Genomic DNA, 17,511 nt, shown 5'->3' with positions numbered 1-17,511 from the left:
TGTTAAGATTTGCACTTAATAATAACCTTTGCACTAAAAATAATTTCCTGAGATTGGATAAGTGAACTGTTACATTTTTTTAAAAAATACTTGACTTTAGGGATAATCTGTACAAATTATGTTGCAATTTTTACTAAAAGCCTACACATCCCACTGGCGCGGCGTTTTCTGTGTCAGAAAGCAACTTTAGGATTTTTTTCCCTTCTCTTCTGTCCAAGGTGTTAATCTAAAGGAATGCAGCTTCCAGAGAGTTATATGAGCTGCATAACCCATGCTAATCTCTGCCACATGTGACTGATTTTGTTCTGCCTGCACCCAAGGCTTCCATGTATTTCATTTTTATGCACTTCATTAGGTTCTCATTTGTGAGTAAGTGAAACATTAAATCAGTCAAGAGCTGCAGGAGGATGAGATCGCTAAGAGCTGCCAATTGGTGTCATTGCAGGTGCAAAATGCTGATGTCAATCAGTGCAATTTCTTTTCCTCTGCTGGAACTGGTCTCTGCAATGGTGCCAGCTGAGACTCTGCTCTGTAACACCCTTTGCTGTTTGTTTTCATTGTTTCTAGAGAAATACCTACTCTATTTCCTTTTTCAATTCTAGATTTCTTTCCCATGAGATTACCCAAATTATATAATTACCCATTAATTCCTCAGGAAGCTCATTCTTTCGTTGCATTTCCCTATGCACAGGATACAAGCCATTAGAGCTCTTGTGTGTGCAGACTGACTAATGAACCGTGGCGGAATGCCCCAAACCTCTAATGGCCTTCCCTGCCTTCCAAGTCTGTGCACTTCCCGTAGATCAGGTGACTTTTGATACACACGGTCCCAGGTTGATTTGAAGTGTCCCTGCAGGTGAAATGTAGCCATCTGGACTGGGAATTTCTCAGGGCAGGGGAGGATGATGGAGTTTGGTGTGTCTGTCAACTTGAATATAGGAAGGTTGATGGTGTTTGGTACGTCTGTCAACTTAAATATGTCTTCATTGTGCTAGAAAATTGTTACTGTGTATTTGTAAGGGGCTTACTTAACACCCCTTAAATGTATATCTTATCAACTCCCTCTTTCAGCAATGAAAACATCCCTTACTTAGTAAGCTGTTTTATCCTTATTTTCTGTATTGAGGCTTATGTTCTAAAACTTGAGTTTTACAGGCCTAAATCAGCAATCCTATGTGCCTTTCACCAGAATGCTCTTGTGAGCAGTAGCTTATGAACCTCTCCTCTTCCCCAGCCCTGCAGCTAGGACGGGATCTGTGTTGTAAACCTGCACGGTTTGTATTGCTAATTTCTGTATGGGGACTGAACATTCAGTGGATCTTTTTTGAGAGGTTGGAAAATCAAACAAAACTCTTCTTCTGAGCAGAGAGAGGAGTGTGACATGGATGACAGTAATACCATGTGTGCAAAATCCAGGTAATTTTAAACTCTCTTTAAATTGTACTTAAAATTGGATTTTCTTGTTTTCTTGTTTCAGGTAACACCTGAACAGCGTATGAGTAAAAAACCACTTGTTGATACTCCATATGCCTTTCTTCTGGGTAGTCTCTTTGAAAAGCTCCTGTGGTCTTTCCTCAGAGCTTGGGCTCCCGATGCACTTTTGCTAACAGAGCTTAGAGTTGTTGGGTGGCTGTACATCACATTTTTTGATGCTTCAATGGTCTATATTCCTCACATTTTCAAGTTCAGGTGTGTCCATGGTTTCAGTTTGGGAATTCATATGATCCATACCAGTAGAAGGTACATCTCCAGAGTGTAACAGCTCCTGTATGGAGCCTTGCAGTGGTCAGCTGCATCAGTTCATGTTCAACATGGAGCAAAAGACAGACTTGAAGGCAGACCAGTGATGAGCTTGATGGGCATTTTCCAAAATGTAATGTGTGGCCAGTGGCACATGGATGGCTTTAGAACAAAGTGTGAAACTAAGATGTGTATGAGCCTGCCTGAAGGTAGCTTGAATTTTACCCCAGCTACACACATCTGGAAGTGAGGCGCTGGCCATGGAAGGGGGAATTGACATTTGGATGCTCTCCTGCTGGGATACCACAGGGTCTGATGCAGCAAGCTGCTTACCTGTGTTTCTGCCTGTAAGCACATAAGCAGCTCTGGGCAGGGAAGACCAGGGAGGCAGACACATGATGGGACATGCACCCGTCAAGGCCACCCTGCACAGGACACCTGAATGGACAGCTGGGTCAGGGGCCCCTGCCTTGGCATGCTTCAGGGTGCTGCTGGGGTGACTGTGGGGGAGGTTGGAGCTGGGATGTGGTTGGGGGGGCTGTCTCTGTCCCAGGGGCAAGGCAGGTGGTGGTGGCATTGCTGTAACCTCTGTGTTGTTCTGGAGGAGCTCATAAGTGGCTGTGGCCCATGGCCAGGGAAGGCAGAGGATGGGACATGAGGTGGTGTGAACATCATTTCAGAAACTGCCTGCTGCTGGCATGGACAGGGGGCTCTGGGTCTGGAACAGGGCTCCCTGCTTCTCTGCTTCAGAGCTGGTGTGTTTGATGCATGAAAGTGAAACTTTTTTCAGCCAGACTGACAGATCTGTCCTACCAAACTGGCTTTGAGAAACATTCTATTTTTAAACTGAAAGCTGAGTTAAGACTCCTGCAGCCTTTGTATTTGTGGGAAGGGGGGTACTCCTGAATGGGAGGTTGCAAGAAGTGCTGGAGGACTGATCCAGCTTCTCAGGATCAGCTGTGGCAAGCATGGAAGTCAGGGAATGTTCTTGCCATTGGTGTTGGGAAGTTTGGTGGAAACATGCTGTATGTTCTGTGCACAGAGCAAGGCCATGGGTATGTCCCTATGACCTGGCTCTGGTCATCACAGGATCTCCTCATCCTTGAGTCCTGGTGCCTTTCAGCTTGGCTCTGCCTCTACTGCCCTTGTCAGCATTTCTCTGCCTTCTCTATAGCCTACCTGTATCCCCATATCCGGGGTCCCATGGGATCACCCCTCCTGTGAACATTCAGGCTCTGCAGGAAGAAAAATCCCAGCAGCAGTGCCAGGCTGAGCACCAGGGCAGAGAAGAAGGGAGCAGGCAAGATAAGTGGGAATTTGAGGCTGTGTTCTCCTTCCCCTGGGCATCATCTGCACTACAGCCTTGAAAATCTGCCTTGTTTCAGAACTCAAACTCAAGTCCTCCTGGGGAAAGGAAGACCTTTCAGTTCTGCTAACTTTTCCTGTTACCTTTCCCTGCTGTCTGGAGGGAGCTGTGAGGGCCACATGTCTGCCATACATAAATCTATACTGTGGGTACAGGGAGGGGAGATGGAAGTGCAATTAACTGGAAAATGTGTCTTAAAAAAGAACAAATGGGAGCACAGTAGCCAATGAAGTACCTTTTGTGAGTAGCTTATGTAACAAAGTAATTGAAAATAATTCATTATGATTTAACATGTCTTCAATCAAAGCTTCAAATTTCTTCCTTAGCCACCTTTAAAAATTGCTATTTGAGTCTTCAGCTTTTGCATTGTTATTATAAATAGGTTTTACTGGCGTCTCCTCTGTTTAGACCTTTCTATGTTCTACTGCACGTTTGCTTTCCATATTCACTGTTTGCTCATTCAAGGATGTCAAGAAAAAAAACCCAGAATGACTGTGCAACAGTGCTGTTCAGCTGTGTTTGTTTTTATGAATGAATCTCCTGTGTGAGTGCTCACAGGCTTTGGGATTTCTCACTTTTCAAAAACTTTTAAAATGCAAAATTTTTCCTTAATTCTTTACTGTGATGGGGAAAAATTAAAGCAGGCTTTCTTTTTAAAAAGTAAACTCCTAGCCAAGATTTCCAAGCTGGAAGATAGCGGGGCTCTGTAATTGCCCTGTTTTCCCCACTGTGCCCTGTGCTCCCCCAAACACCACCTGCCTTCTCCATTTTGTAGAGATGTTGCTATATAGCATGAAAAAGGAGTGGGTCCTAATGCAAGTATCTCGTGTTGATTCACTGCTATACAACTGTTCATCCCCTAAGAGTGTGGGATTACAAAGCATTATCATGCTCAGATTGACTCAGGTAGTACTATTTTTATTTAAGCTGCATTAAGGTATCGTTGTGAATCTTTGGTCTTGCAGCATGGGTGTAATACGATTTACTATTTTTATAAAAAATCAACATGTCTGTACAAATCCTGTCTATGGAAAGAGCTGCAAAGATTAGTCATGAACTCAACACTTTTTTTTCCTCCCTCTCCTCTACAGTGAGTTATTACATTTTTAGTATTCCTGTGATCTCTATCATGTTAGCCAGGCTTGGAATAAAATAAGGTGGTGCCTTGGCTTGTGGAGTCAGGGACTTGGTACTTGCTGGGAGAAGCTTTGGTGGAAGTGGGGGGCCTTTGGTGTAAGAGGAGCAAGGTTTGGGAATGCTCAGTGGAGTTACCTGGGCAGTCACCAAGGAATTGCAGTGGGTTTCACCCACCTGAAGCCTTGAGGATCCTTCTAATTCAAGCAAATGAGACCTGCCATGACCAGCAGTTCTGACCATCCAACTTGCTGGCTTTTATATGAGGCCCAACCAGTCTTAATTTAAAAAAATGGTAATTTAGAGTGGATCCTTACCTTGCTCAGCTCCTTCTCATTAACCCTGCAGCAGCCTGGTACCCTGGTAATGCAAAGATAAACATGCATCCTAGGGTTGAGGTTAGCTAAGGGATGTAGTCAGAAATATCTACAGGCAGCATGTCTGTCCAGCTGCATGCCTGTAGGATGGATAGACTGCCAACCACTGTGTTTCCAGAGGGGAAGAAAAAAAATCACGGCCTTTCTTGAAAAGGGAATGGGAATGCAATGAGATGAGGCATGATTTTCCTCAGGTGGGACAAATATGAAGGTGATCAAAATAAGTTCCTTTGCAATGGGCCTGAGTGGCGTTACCACTAAAAGTCAGCAGGGTTTGCAAAGATGGTGGGTGCAAAAACTGCTTCACTACATTGCTTTGGTGATCCAGGAGTTGCATAGCAGAGTTACAGTAGCCCAGGGAATATTTCCCAAAAGCTGCTTGGATGCAGCTCCCTTGCTGGGGAGCTCAGTAGAATGGACACTGCCACCTCCAAAATTCACTGGAATGGGGGCTGCTCCAGGGCTGGGAATGCAGCACTGTCTCCTGAGGGGGAGTTTCTGGGAGCCTTGCTGGCCTTCATCAGCATTTGGAAGGAGGGGTGATGGAGAGACAGGCTGAATGTGGGCATCCTCCTGGGCTCTGCATCCCGGGACAGCCTGGCTGGGGAGCAGCTTAATTGCTGTAACTGGCTCATGGCACCCAGAGGCAGCAGGAGGCAGCCATGGTTGTGTTCAGTGAGATCTGCAGTTGTGAATATGAGCATACAGAGAGACAGAAGGAGCATTTCTGTCCCCATCAAGCCTTCATTTGAAATGAAGGAGGCATTTAATATGGGGGGGGTTACAGCCTTCTCTTTAATTAGCAGGAATGCAGAATAACATTCAATAACTGCTTGACTACTACCTTAAATAGAAAAAAAACCCATGGTAATGGTTGGGTGCTCCACAGTTTTTGGTGGGCAGCACAGTGTTCAGTGAATGGGGCAGAAGATGCTGTGGGTTTGCCAGTGCAGCTCCCCAGCCAGGTTCCTGCAGAGTCCTGTTCCCTGCTGACCACGAGCTGCTGCAGCAGGTATGGAAATCAGCTGAACTCTGGTCTCTGTTAAACCATTCAGGGTAGAGCAACATAAAGTGCCAGTTTTGCCATTACAAAATATATGGATAATTTTGACATAGGATGCACATTGCTTTGTTAATGGTTTTGTTTGGCAGGCTTCATTTGGGACTGTTTTGGGAGGGGGCAGTTCCCCCAACACCATCCAGTGTTGCATGTACATCTGCTGTCATGTCCAGACATTGCCCTCATTGCATGGTGTTCTGGTGAAGTTCAGCAGAGCATCAGTGGGGTTACTGGGGTGAAAACTATTTGTGTGAACAAATTGAGTCCCAGCTAAGCCGTGCAGTTTGGTTTCCTTCTCCCTATGCTTTTGGTATTTATAAATATCACCCTTGGTCTACCATGAAATCTGGTCTCTTAGCAGTCAAAATCCAGTTGTTCCTTTCCAGAGAGCTGACATGAATTTCCAGGAAAAGCAGACATGGCCATCAATCCCTTGTCTAGATTTTCTTGTTTGGAAAGAAGCACTGGGATCTGCAGTTGGACTGGATGATCATCCAAGAAAACTACTTTGCTCTATTCAAGTGCAGACAGGACTGGAGAGCTGGAGGAAGACTGGGCTGTAGGTCCCAGCTGTAGCTGTGCTTCTGATTTCATGCAGGAGTGGTGGGAGAGATTTTTTTTGCTAGGTACTTGCTGGCTGACTATCTTACACCCTAAGGCCCGAGAATTCATTGTCTCAATATTGAATTCATCAGTAAATTGAGTGTAGTAAATCTGTTATAGTAAAAATAAGTGGATTAAACCACAGAATTTTTCATTCCACCAAAAAAAAATTGTATTTGGTCTTCATTGAATTTCAAAGGAAATGTAATTTGTCATTTTATTCAATGAAATGCCACAGGCAAAATAATTTAGGAAAAATGTTACTTTTTGTAATTTGGGGAGGAAATTTCATTTTAGGTATTTACCATCCAGAAATTATTTTGTCGCACATCAGTATTAAGACATATCCTTATGGGTATAAATCATGTCTCATTAGTTGTTATTTACCATCACTGCTTATTTGTCAAAATAGTTAATTATCTAGTTCTGATAATTCATGTTGGAATCACTAAGGGAGCTTGTTTTTAAATCCTTTTATTTCTAGGTAAAAATACCTTCTCTCTGAATGATAATGAAATATTTTAACGCTGCAACAAGAAACACAATAGATCCGTATGTTAATACAAGTACCTGAAAATATAAAGTTGATAATGTAAAATCTGTGCTCATTGGTTTCAGAATATGCCAGGAATACCTTCCCTGAGTTTTCATGTGTTTTCTAACTGTTTTGAACCTGAAGAAAAGAACTTTTTTTCTGTCATTTTGCTTTGTTATTTGTTTTAAGTTTGACCAAGTAGAGTTCATAGACTCAGCTCTTCAGTCACAGAGTGAGGTAAGAGGATCAAATGGTCCCTGTTCTCCACTCTAAAAATAGTGGGAGGTGAATTTACCTGCAAAGTGGCAGCTGAGTGGAGGACTGATAGAAGATAGCAGGTGCAAAAGGAATTTCACAGCAGAAAGGTACTAAATTATGCATTTTGTGTGGTACCTGGGAAATGACTTCTGAGTGTCCTCCTGGATCAGTGTATTTTAAAGATCCTAGCCTGGGACTCTAGGAAAAAGGGTTTGGTTCTTCAATTGTTTCCAGATGTTTAACAACTTTGTGGTAGTGTTCCCCTCCTGCCACATTTTTTCTGCACCCTGGATAAAGTGTGACTTGGTAGGAGAGTGGGCCTTATCCACCCCTTCTGAATCCTTCCCATGATGATAAAGAATATCTAAACAAATGTAAAAGTTTTATTTTGTTTCTCATTGTATCTCAAGCATCCTTCTCCCAAGATCTGCAGGATGCCCCAGCTGGGGATGATGATGTCTCTGCCTGGACAGCCAGGCATCCTGGGGGAGCTGAGCAGCATCCACCTCCATGACAGCACCCACGCAGAACACGGGATTTGTTATGCCTAAACACAAGTCAAAACTTGTAAGAAGTGGTTTAATAATGGGAATATCAGCAGACCCCTGAGTATAATGCTGCTGCTATATGCTTTCATAAATCTAAGGTTTAGGTATGACAGTTACGATACGTGGCATTGGGAGTAGGTGAAACAGCAGTCGTTAAACAAAAATGAGCTTTTAAACTAATGACAGCTGCCTAAATGTCTTTGCAGTGAAACAGATTCCCTGAGGCTACCATTTTTCAAATAATACAGGTCCTATCGACTTCAAAAAAAGCAGGAAAATATTTTGTTTTCATGCTGTAGTACTGCTTTTACATTCATCCCAAAGGTCAAGCTGTGAAGCGTTCGCTAGACTTTAAACTGGAGGTGTTAGAAAAGAATGAATGACAATATTTCCAGTAATTCATTCACTGTTATTCCCCTGAATTAAGCCACATGCAATACCAGGGATTCACACCTGTTCCAAGATGGGTTTACAAGTAAGTATGGGGACACTTTTCTCCATCTAAATTCAACTTAGTATTTAACCCAGTAGGCAGTTCTGCACAATATCTCTGTTATACAGAATTGTATCCAAATGTCTTTATCAAAACCTCTTCCAACTCCTGCTGGTTTAAAATTATACACAGTAAAGCAGCATGTTCCTTTGTATCCTTTGAGGACATCATTCCCAGCCTAAAGCCAAAGGTTTAAAGATGCATGTTTTGTCTTTTCCTTCATGCCAGATGTCCTGATGGACCAGGGCTACCCATATCTGAAATGCATTGGCCAGTTTCCTTAAAGACATATTTTAAGCAGGTTGATGGTTGCAGAAGACCAACCTATCCTCAGTCAACCACTTCCATATCTTTTTAACTTTGGCTTTTCCTCTGCCCAAGTTTGTTTTCTTCATGAAACTGCTTGTTTGGCTTTTGTCTTCCTGTCCTCCTCATTCTTCACCTTTATCACAACTCATGGATTTTTTGTTCCTCTTATTACCAGGGATAGAGGAGAGGACAGAATAACCCAGACTGTGAAAGGATGTCAAACAGCAGAATTTGGTTGTTTTGCATCATATCTCTTCATACCACATACAACTTGGAGCCCATTTCTTGCTCTATAAACCTAGCTTCAGCCTGGGGCTGGCCTTTTTTGCTGAACAACTCCAAATAATTCCAAATTTTTGTAAAGCAAGCAGTTCCACTACAAATGTGTGGGAAGTCTGTTGAAAGCAGTCATAGTTCACTTTCTTCCTGTCATGAGGTGGCAGTTTAAAGCTGAATGTTGAAGTGCTTTCTGATGTTCCTTGGAGCCCTGCAAGACTGAGCAGAGGTTAGGAAGGATGGGATGGAGGGAGGTCCAGAGGTCTCCTGACAAGCCAGGGATGTTGTGTGCAGCTTTCAGAACCTGACAAATTCTCTTGCAAACCTTGCAAATTTCACCAGAAGTCCTGGCTCTCTGCAGGCTTTGGTGCTCCTGGGAGACCTGGGTAATTCACTGTTCTTTCTACCACTTTTCTTGTTTGCCTCCTAGTCTGCCTTAACCACAAAAGTGCTTTCTGTGGGCAGTTCTTTGTGGAAGAGGAGGGCTGTCTAGTTGTGGTGAGTTCAGCTTCTCCTCTTCCTAGGGATTCATACTCTCTTCTTCCTAGGGAGTATGCTTGAGTCAGGAGAGAAGAGTGGAAGAAGAAGAGTTATATTAACTGAAACACGAACATTTGAACAGATGGCTGACCTCTGTAACATCAAGAACTGTTTAATTTTAGAAATTTGCAGGCTGTTTCAAGTTGTCATGCTCCTTACAGCCATCTGAGCATAGATACACAATGATTTATTAGCTTACTGCAAAGCTTTGTTGTTTAATTTCCTTGCTATTTGAAACACTGAGCTTTAGGTTGAATAAGCAAGATCCTGGATCATCAATGGGATTGGTTCCCTTTGTGACAACTTCCTTTAAACCACTGAAGGCTCAGGGAGAAGATATGCTCCCAGTCATGGTGGAAGGAGCTCAGCTCCTCTGTTTTTCTCACTTCCCCAGCAGGCTCAGCCCTAGCACAGACAGGGGCCATGGAACAGTTAATTGTGGGCAGGGAGGAGACAGATGATCATCCTGCCCCAAATCACTTAAACGCCTTAGGAGTCTACCCTTGCCTGTCTGAACGAGCCAACTAATCTTTCAGTGAGCTGCACAAGTGAGCCCTGAGTTATATATGGCACAAACAGGGAGATGACACAAAATGATCAAATTCCCCTGTCCTACCTCTACCACAGCATAGACTGTGCATTCTTTGCTTGCTTAATGGTAGAAGAACATCACCGTTTGAAGAAAATTGTTTCTGGCTATGGGGAGTTCTTGTGCTCTGGAGGCTTTTAGGTCATGGTTGCATGTCTTTTGAAAACAGGTGGTATAGGCCAAATGGGTGGTGACTGGGTGCCAAAATTCTTGGAGAAATTATTTGAACGAAAAGGTATTGGGGTAGATCGGAGGTTCTCAATGCTTTTTGTGAGGTCACAGTGAATTCTGAAGAAGTGTGCTTCAGGAACTTGTGTGGCAATTTGAAAGAGCAGTATCTACTTGGTGACCACACATAAAGTCTTTGGTGCTGTCCTGGAGACCTGCTGGGATGAGTGATGCAAGAGTCCCATCTGGGATTCAGTGAGTCAGCACTGGAGGAATAACTGAAGGACTTGGAAAATGTCTTTATAAGGAGTGTACCATGTTAGTCCACCAAAAAGTGCAAGAAAAAATATCAGTGCAACATGTATTTCTTTTATAGACATCTGGCTTATCACTATGGTTGGCTCTTCTTAATTACTGCTAATGCTTCTGAAGGCTGTGCAGTTGGAAGTGGAATGTGGCTGGCCTAGAGTCAGGGCACAGCAGCTTTTATCAGGGCCACTCAGAGGCAGACCATCTGCAAAATGTGTTATATTTTTTCCCTTGGTTGTCTTCTCTAAATAAAAATGTGATGCTGTGAGAATGTCCATTCCATCCTATTCCTACACTCCACCAAAGTTGCCATTTTCTGACAAATTGTTTTTGAAAGTTGTATTTGGCAAATGTCTGTTAATTCCTCTCTTGTCATTGCTGCTTGTCCATGAACCCCAAATCTCTTTGCATGCAAGCTCAGCTGTAGCTCAGGTCAGAGTATTCTTTAAAGTGTAGCTGCTTTCTGCTCATTTGGGGTTTTTTAAGCTCCCTTCCTTTGGCGATGGGGGAAGTGCAGACACTTCACACCTGGTGGAGGCAGTGCCTGCAGAGCCAAGGGCTCTTAGAGAAGGGGTCACACTGGTGTGCTCAGGGTGCCCTGCTCACCCCAGGTGTTGGAGCTTCAGCACCCCTGGCACCCCTGGCCATAACACAGGATTTCAACAGGGATTAGCTTTGCAGGAGTGAGTGTCTTCTGCCTGCAGAAAAATGTGTGAAGGTCCTGCTGGCTTAGGTCTGCACCCAGCAAAGGAGACTTCATCATTACCATCAATAAAATTGTCCTTTCAGGAGAAGACTTGGAAGAAGTAGCTCTTTTTTCTTTTTCAGAAAGTAATTTCCCTGGTCTTGGTGCCCTCTGTGAAGTGAACTTAGCTGCTTGGGACACTGGATTTTGTTTTAGAAATAAAATAGTCCTTCATCATAGAGCTCTATTTAATACCATGCTGTTCAAATCAGTGAGGAAAAAGGGATAGTCCCTCTGTGACACTGATTTTATAGCAATTTTTTTAAACTGATAAACGTAAGGCTTTCCCTGAAAAAAAGTGAGCTTAAGAAAGTCATAACATGTTTTCCCCATAGTTACAGTGATGTAATCCAGCTTTGGCCATCCTTGCCTAGCAGTGGGTGTTTCTGGAGGATGTTAGAGAATAGGGACTGTAGTTAAAAAGGCAAATGCAATTACAAGAGCAAACAGTTGTTTATATTCTATAAAATTGGTACTCATTGCTCTCAGGTTCACCTTCCTTGCCTTAAGGTTTTCTCATTAGGAGCAGTTTCTGTAAATACCATCTCTTCCTTTCTCCTTGGAGAGATCTCAAAGAGCTGGGCTGGAATTAGTGTCTGGGTAATCAATAAACTCTAATGTAGATGATGGGGTTTTTTTCCTTTAAGTTGGTTCTTTCTGTACTGGAGAAAACATGTCTGTAGCAAATGTAAAATGAAGAAGGGTTAGATTCAACTTGACTCACTGTTACTGTATGTGCTTACAATTTTGCAATATGAATGTCTTCCAAAACAATTAGTTATTGCAAGGTTGACAACTAAATGATTAATCTACTACCAGACAGCCAGTGCAGTAGTGTCTTTGAAACAATTTTTGAGCTTCTTTCCTGCTGTTCCTTTCCTCCAAGTCTGATTTAAAGATAAAACACTGACCATAAAATAAGTTGTGATGCGTGGCCTGCTTCTTCTTCAGTCTTCTCCTTTGCTTCAGCATTGTGCTTCTGTCTTGCATTGAAAATCGTGTAATGAAAGGATCCAAAGACTGCCCTGAGCCAGAACATCCAGTCTTGTATTTCGTTTGAGGCACATGCTTAAATTATCTCGGTGTTGGCTGGATTTGTTTGTGCAGTCAAACATGTGCATGCTTAATCCAGGTGAATAATGATACTTGAAAGATTTTGTTGAAGGGAGGTCACAAATGTTTTGCTTTGTGTTAGTGGCACAGGTGCAGAGCAGGGGAAAATATTCATTGGTCATCTCTTTTTCTGGAGCAGTCCTTGTAATGGGAATACCTGCTTATATTCTGGTTTTCTTCTCAGAAGTTCTCTGCTTTTGGCTACGTAGTGTGGAGGGAGAACTTTTCATGTTCAGTTAAGGAGTTGAATCTGCAGCTGAATTTAGGGAGGTGACTAAACACTGTAAAATCCCATAGTTTGTGAGAGAAAAGGCAAGACCACAGAAAGGATTCCAGTTTGGTTCTTCATGCGTTCTACAAACTTGTACATTTTTAACATTTTTGCAGCTACGAGTCTTAACACTGTGTACTGTGCTGCATCGAGACAGCTGACTCAGAGGAACCCTCTCAACACCTGTTGATGCTGTGGACCTGCCTCTGTGCTAGTTCTGGTTTTAATTGTCTTCCTTTTTAACGAGATGTCCTCAAATGTGACCTGAGGTTAGAGGCTGAGCTGTTCCTCATTACTGTGAATAGCAATGATACATTTGATTGCATGCCCTGTTGAGCCAGCTCAGAGCCAGTGAGCAGCTGTGGAGCTGGACATAAGTCATGGAGTTACTCACAGCTTCTTAATATTTTCCTTAAGTTGTTTTGGTTAATAATACAATGTAATAGTAATTCTGGACAATAATAGGTTTGCTTCTCCTGCTTGTGTGATGCCAATTCTGCTGTTGCAGAGGTTTTGTGTTTAGCTCTCAATAAACATCAGGCACAAAGCCAGTTGCTGTGTGCTGGTTGATGATGCTATAGCACATTTTGTCTGCACTTGGAAATATCTTCTTGCCGGTTAAAGGCAACTCTGTGCTCTGACAGTCCAATTTTCATTGGAGAATGAGAAAACTTTGATACTGGCTCCTAGTGCCCACCTTTACAGTCCCAGCTTTCTCAGGTACATGAATCACCTTTCTTAATTCCATACAATGGAAGAAACAGTCCTGAAGTGCTCATAAATTATGTACTTTGCATTTGCTCAGTATGCTGAAGTTCAGGAGTGAACTGTGGGGAGATATCTTTGCTAGGCTAAGGTTATTCAGAGCAAAGGTTGGTTTTGGTCTTAATGCTTTTGCTACCAAATTTTAGTAGGTAAAGGTCAGACAGACTGCTCCAACCCAGCAACAGATTATTATTGTTTTGTGGGGCAGCTTTGGTGTCTCTTCAAAAAGGACTCAAATGACCAGTGCTTATAAATAAGCAGTCTCCCTTCCTCTCAACCTCCAAGTTTGGGAGACCTGTGAAGTCAGAAAAGGGATGCATGGGGAGCATCAAGAGCACCCTTGCCTCTGGGTGCTGTGGGATGAAGATACAAGTGGAAATTGATCCCATTTAACCTTATTTTTGAGTTATTTTGCTACATTCGCATCATCACACATCATCACACTGTCATCATCCTCCTGTTTAGGTTTCTCTGTGAGGTGGTTGTGGTCAGCATGTTTCAAAATAGCAGCTTTCATGAGGCTGTGTTGATTGCCTCTGTGTTGATTGTATTAAAGCCCAATCTCCTGTAGTTGCAGGGAGTAGGCGCCAGCCCAAACAAATTGCTCCCCTCTTGGATGTTTGCCCTGGGGATAGGCTGTTCACCTCCACCCTGACTAGAAACACTTTCAGTTTCAACTTGATCATGGGCTGTTTAATAGTTTGAAGGGGTTTTTTTTCAGGGCTGTGGCTTTATTTTTTTCCATCTGCTTTTTCCCATCCTGATGCAGTAATGAAAAAACTCATTCTGCTTTTGTTTTAAGATACATCAGCCAAGTGCTGCTAGTTTCCACTTTCTGTACTGTAAAAAAAATATAAATCTATAATTGAAGAATGTTTTGATCTTTGCTCTTTATTTTTATTTGCATGACCTAATTCAGCTTGACTTTGGCAATTTCTCTTTCCCCCTTTGTTTCCTGACCTCTGACACAGCTGTCTTTGATGAGCAGCCCTTCTTTTCCATTCCTCACATACACTCTGCTTACCCCTAAAAATCCCTTTTTGGTGATTTATTTTTTTTCTCCATTTAGATCGGGACTCATTCCCTAGATGTCTCCCCTACTTTGTTTGGGGTTGCTCAGTACCAACTTTTTTTTTTTTTTTTTTTAAATCTTTGACATACAGATATTCTAAGCTTCTTACAAGTGTGTTCTTGAGCACTTCTGTCCAGCTGACTTCCATGCCAAGTTCCTTAGATTCCTCCAAGCTTATGGGAAATTGAAAAGATGAATTTTTGTGTTTCCCTGAATCGCTTCTCCATGATTACAATTGCCTCCAGAGTTGCTTTCATTGAGGACTTTCAGCTAGTTAGTGTCTAAATTAGAGCTGCCCTTTCCTAGTTCAGCAGCTGGAGGATTACAATTGTCTTCTGCTTCCAGAAATATCTGTGGTCAGCTCTTTACGTTAATAGTGGGTTCTTCAGTTGAGTATTTTGGGAAGTTGCAGTCCCACAGTAAGATAAGCCCTGCTGGCACTTCAGTCTTGCTGTGAACCCTGGAATCTGCACTGCACTGCCATGCAGGCTCTGCAGGGTGTAGGATAACCTGTGATGTGCTCCCTTCTTCCAAGTAGTGTTGACCCCATACCACTGCAGTCCTTTGGAGTTCCTTTTTCTGCTACCTGAGTTTTCTCTTGCAGTGCCCTTTCTCTTGGTATCAGTATGTTAATCCATGCTCCTGTTTCTTATTCATCATCTGTGAATTCTGGCTAATTATCTAACATCCTATCTGCTGCTATTAATGTTCATATGCTCTTTGCTCTCCTAAGTTTGGGTATTATGTGCTTTTTTGTCCACATTTACCTATCCCCCCATCTGTTTATTAAAACCAGATGTGGGAATTAACTGATTTTCCTGATTATCCTGTCTCGAGAGGTGTTTTTTTTCTGTAGTTTAAAACTCCTGTCTGTGCCTGCTGTGATCACAGAAGGACCCATCTCATACACAGAGAAACGTCCCTTTTTTCGATGAGTGCCTTCTGCTGGTGGAACACCCTAAAACTTCCCTTTCAGTGTCAGCTCTTGAACCATATGGATGACATTAACTTGTAATAGCTTTTCCTTCCTTTTGTAGCATCTAAAGGTCCTCAGGGATGATGCTCAGAGTCTAAGGCTGGTCTCCCCAGACTCTCTATGGCCTAGAGGGAGGCAGACACCACCAGAGAGCATCTAAAATAGGCTCCTGCTTCAAATTGCCTTCCTGGTCTACGGGCAGAAAGACTATCCTCTTCTGGTCTAAATTTAGTCCTGAGCCTGGTTCATGCCTGTGGTTGAGTTCTCCATCTGCACACTGAGACCAGAACCCTTCTCTTGCTGGAAGGCCAGAGATAAACCTCTGGGGGAAAAAGGAACTAGAATACTCTTAGTGAGAAGAATCAAGTGAAGCGGTATAAATAAACAGAGCTGAGGACAGTACAGTGGAGCAGCCAGGGGTCACAGAATGGAAAAGGAGATGGGGAACTGGAATATGATGGATAAGAGTCAGGTCTCCAACATGTGAGCTGTGGCCTTGCAATCAGAAGCAGCTGAAAGATTTTCCTGGTGCAAAGACATCTTGCATCAGCTCTTCAAGCAGGAAAAATGAGTACAGATTGATGTGTCTAAAGAATTTTTGTTTTATTTCCCATTAGGAGGGTAGACACAAAATCAGATTTCCACTCCAAGTTGTCTTATATTTTTAGCCTGTGATTGGATTGCAAATGCACACTGGATATTTACATTTCTGGAAGCAGACTCTGGTGCTGTTGTCTTAACCAGGATCCAAGTTAATTTGCTGAGCTTCCAGATGGGAGCCATTTGTTTCTCTATTACACATTTGCAGGAATGCTTGATTTAATCTAGATTTTCTAGCTCAGTAATTTGCCTCTTTTAGCATTCAAGCATTTTCCCTACCTCCCCCTCTGCTTTTTTTTTTCTCTTATCCTTGAACTGAATTATCTACTGTGCAGAATAAAGAAAATGGGTTTTGCAAAAGGAGCCACCTTCATCCATCCAGTGTGGAAGCTCTTGGGAAGCTGATTGTCCTTCTGTCTGCTACAAAAGGTTTCCTAAGAGGTGCCTAAGTGCAAGGCATAGCTGGTACAGCCTCTTAGCCCTGCTTCACTTGGTTTGTTGAGGCTCATTACATTTTGCTATTGTCTTTGTTTTAAACTATTTAATGATCACCTTATTCTGGTCTAGTCCTTGTGCTGAATATAGATGTTGCTACACTATTGGCTCTTTTTATGTTGTGGGTAGATAAGGATATTTGCAGGAGGAGGTTCATAATTTTCCTTAGCAACATTCAGCCTCCAGTGCATTGAGTGGCTTGTGATTGTATTAGAGCCATTTCTTTAATGAAATTTTGAACTACATGACTCTCTTGCAATCACTTCTGCCCGAGGTTCTTAGATAGCCATGCAAGCACTGTGTGTATCATTGCTGTGATGTACAGAGCATACTGAAGGAGCAGATGAGGTGCAGACAGGTAGTGTTAGCTCATGAGCCAGCTCTTTTCTTCATTGCTGCATTTTCCATAACAGCTAAGACTGTGGTAGGAAAAACTGATGCACCATGCTGTAGCTACTTTAGTTTCAGAATGAGTGTATTGAACCAGCTTGAGGTCAACTTTATTATTTCTTCTTCTTGTGTTACAAATTCCCAGTGCTCCAAATAGCCAAATGTCATTCCAGGAAAACACAGAAGTGCTGCACAGAGAGTTTGCATCCCTAAGCCCTGGAGACACAGCATGCCCAGGGCAACAGGCACAACTGAGAGCTTGTCTTGAGCAGGTTGGGTGCACACTGCAGTACTGAGCACGTGGATGGATGTGCACAATTGCTCTGCTGGGGTCTGTGTTTCTTGTGGTGATGGAGCAGCTGAAGGAATCTGGGGCTGGCAGGGACTGTGCAATAGGCAACTGTCCTACACCATTCCTTGCTGAGGTGAGTTGTCTGTGAGGCAGTGATGATGGGAATGATGTGAGGCATCAGAAAACATCTTTTATTCTTCATCTGTACAACACAAAGTCTTACTGTCTCCTGGTCTGGGACTCAGGCCCCAAGATGCTGGGGTGATGTTTCCAGCCAGGTGGTGCCCAACCCTTGGAACTGCGGTGCAAAGTGGGACAGCTCCTGTGCAGTCAGGCACTCACAGCCAGGCCCTTGGTTCTTGTACCTTTTGGGCATGAAAGGGTCAACACTGGCTTTCTCCACAGCACGTGAGCAGACCGTGGAAGTTTGGAGTGCTTTGTCAGGGGATGGAAGAGATGAGGCAGGGGAGGTGCAGCAATACTGTGG

General features: G+C 43.1%; 1 protein-coding gene across 3 annotated transcripts in view; it reads left to right on the top strand.

The window, feature by feature from the left end:
- HPCAL1 (hippocalcin like 1) overlaps positions 1 to 17,511 on the top strand; it is a 79,538-nt gene that overhangs the window by 31,134 nt on the left and 30,893 nt on the right. The window lies entirely within an intron of this gene.

This window comes from Passer domesticus, chromosome 3 (assembly GCF_036417665.1).
Source record: "Passer domesticus isolate bPasDom1 chromosome 3, bPasDom1.hap1, whole genome shotgun sequence".
Taxonomy (NCBI): domain Eukaryota; kingdom Metazoa; phylum Chordata; class Aves; order Passeriformes; family Passeridae; genus Passer; species Passer domesticus.
Note: the sequence above shows the minus strand (reverse complement) of the source record. Positions and strands in the feature narration are given on the sequence as shown.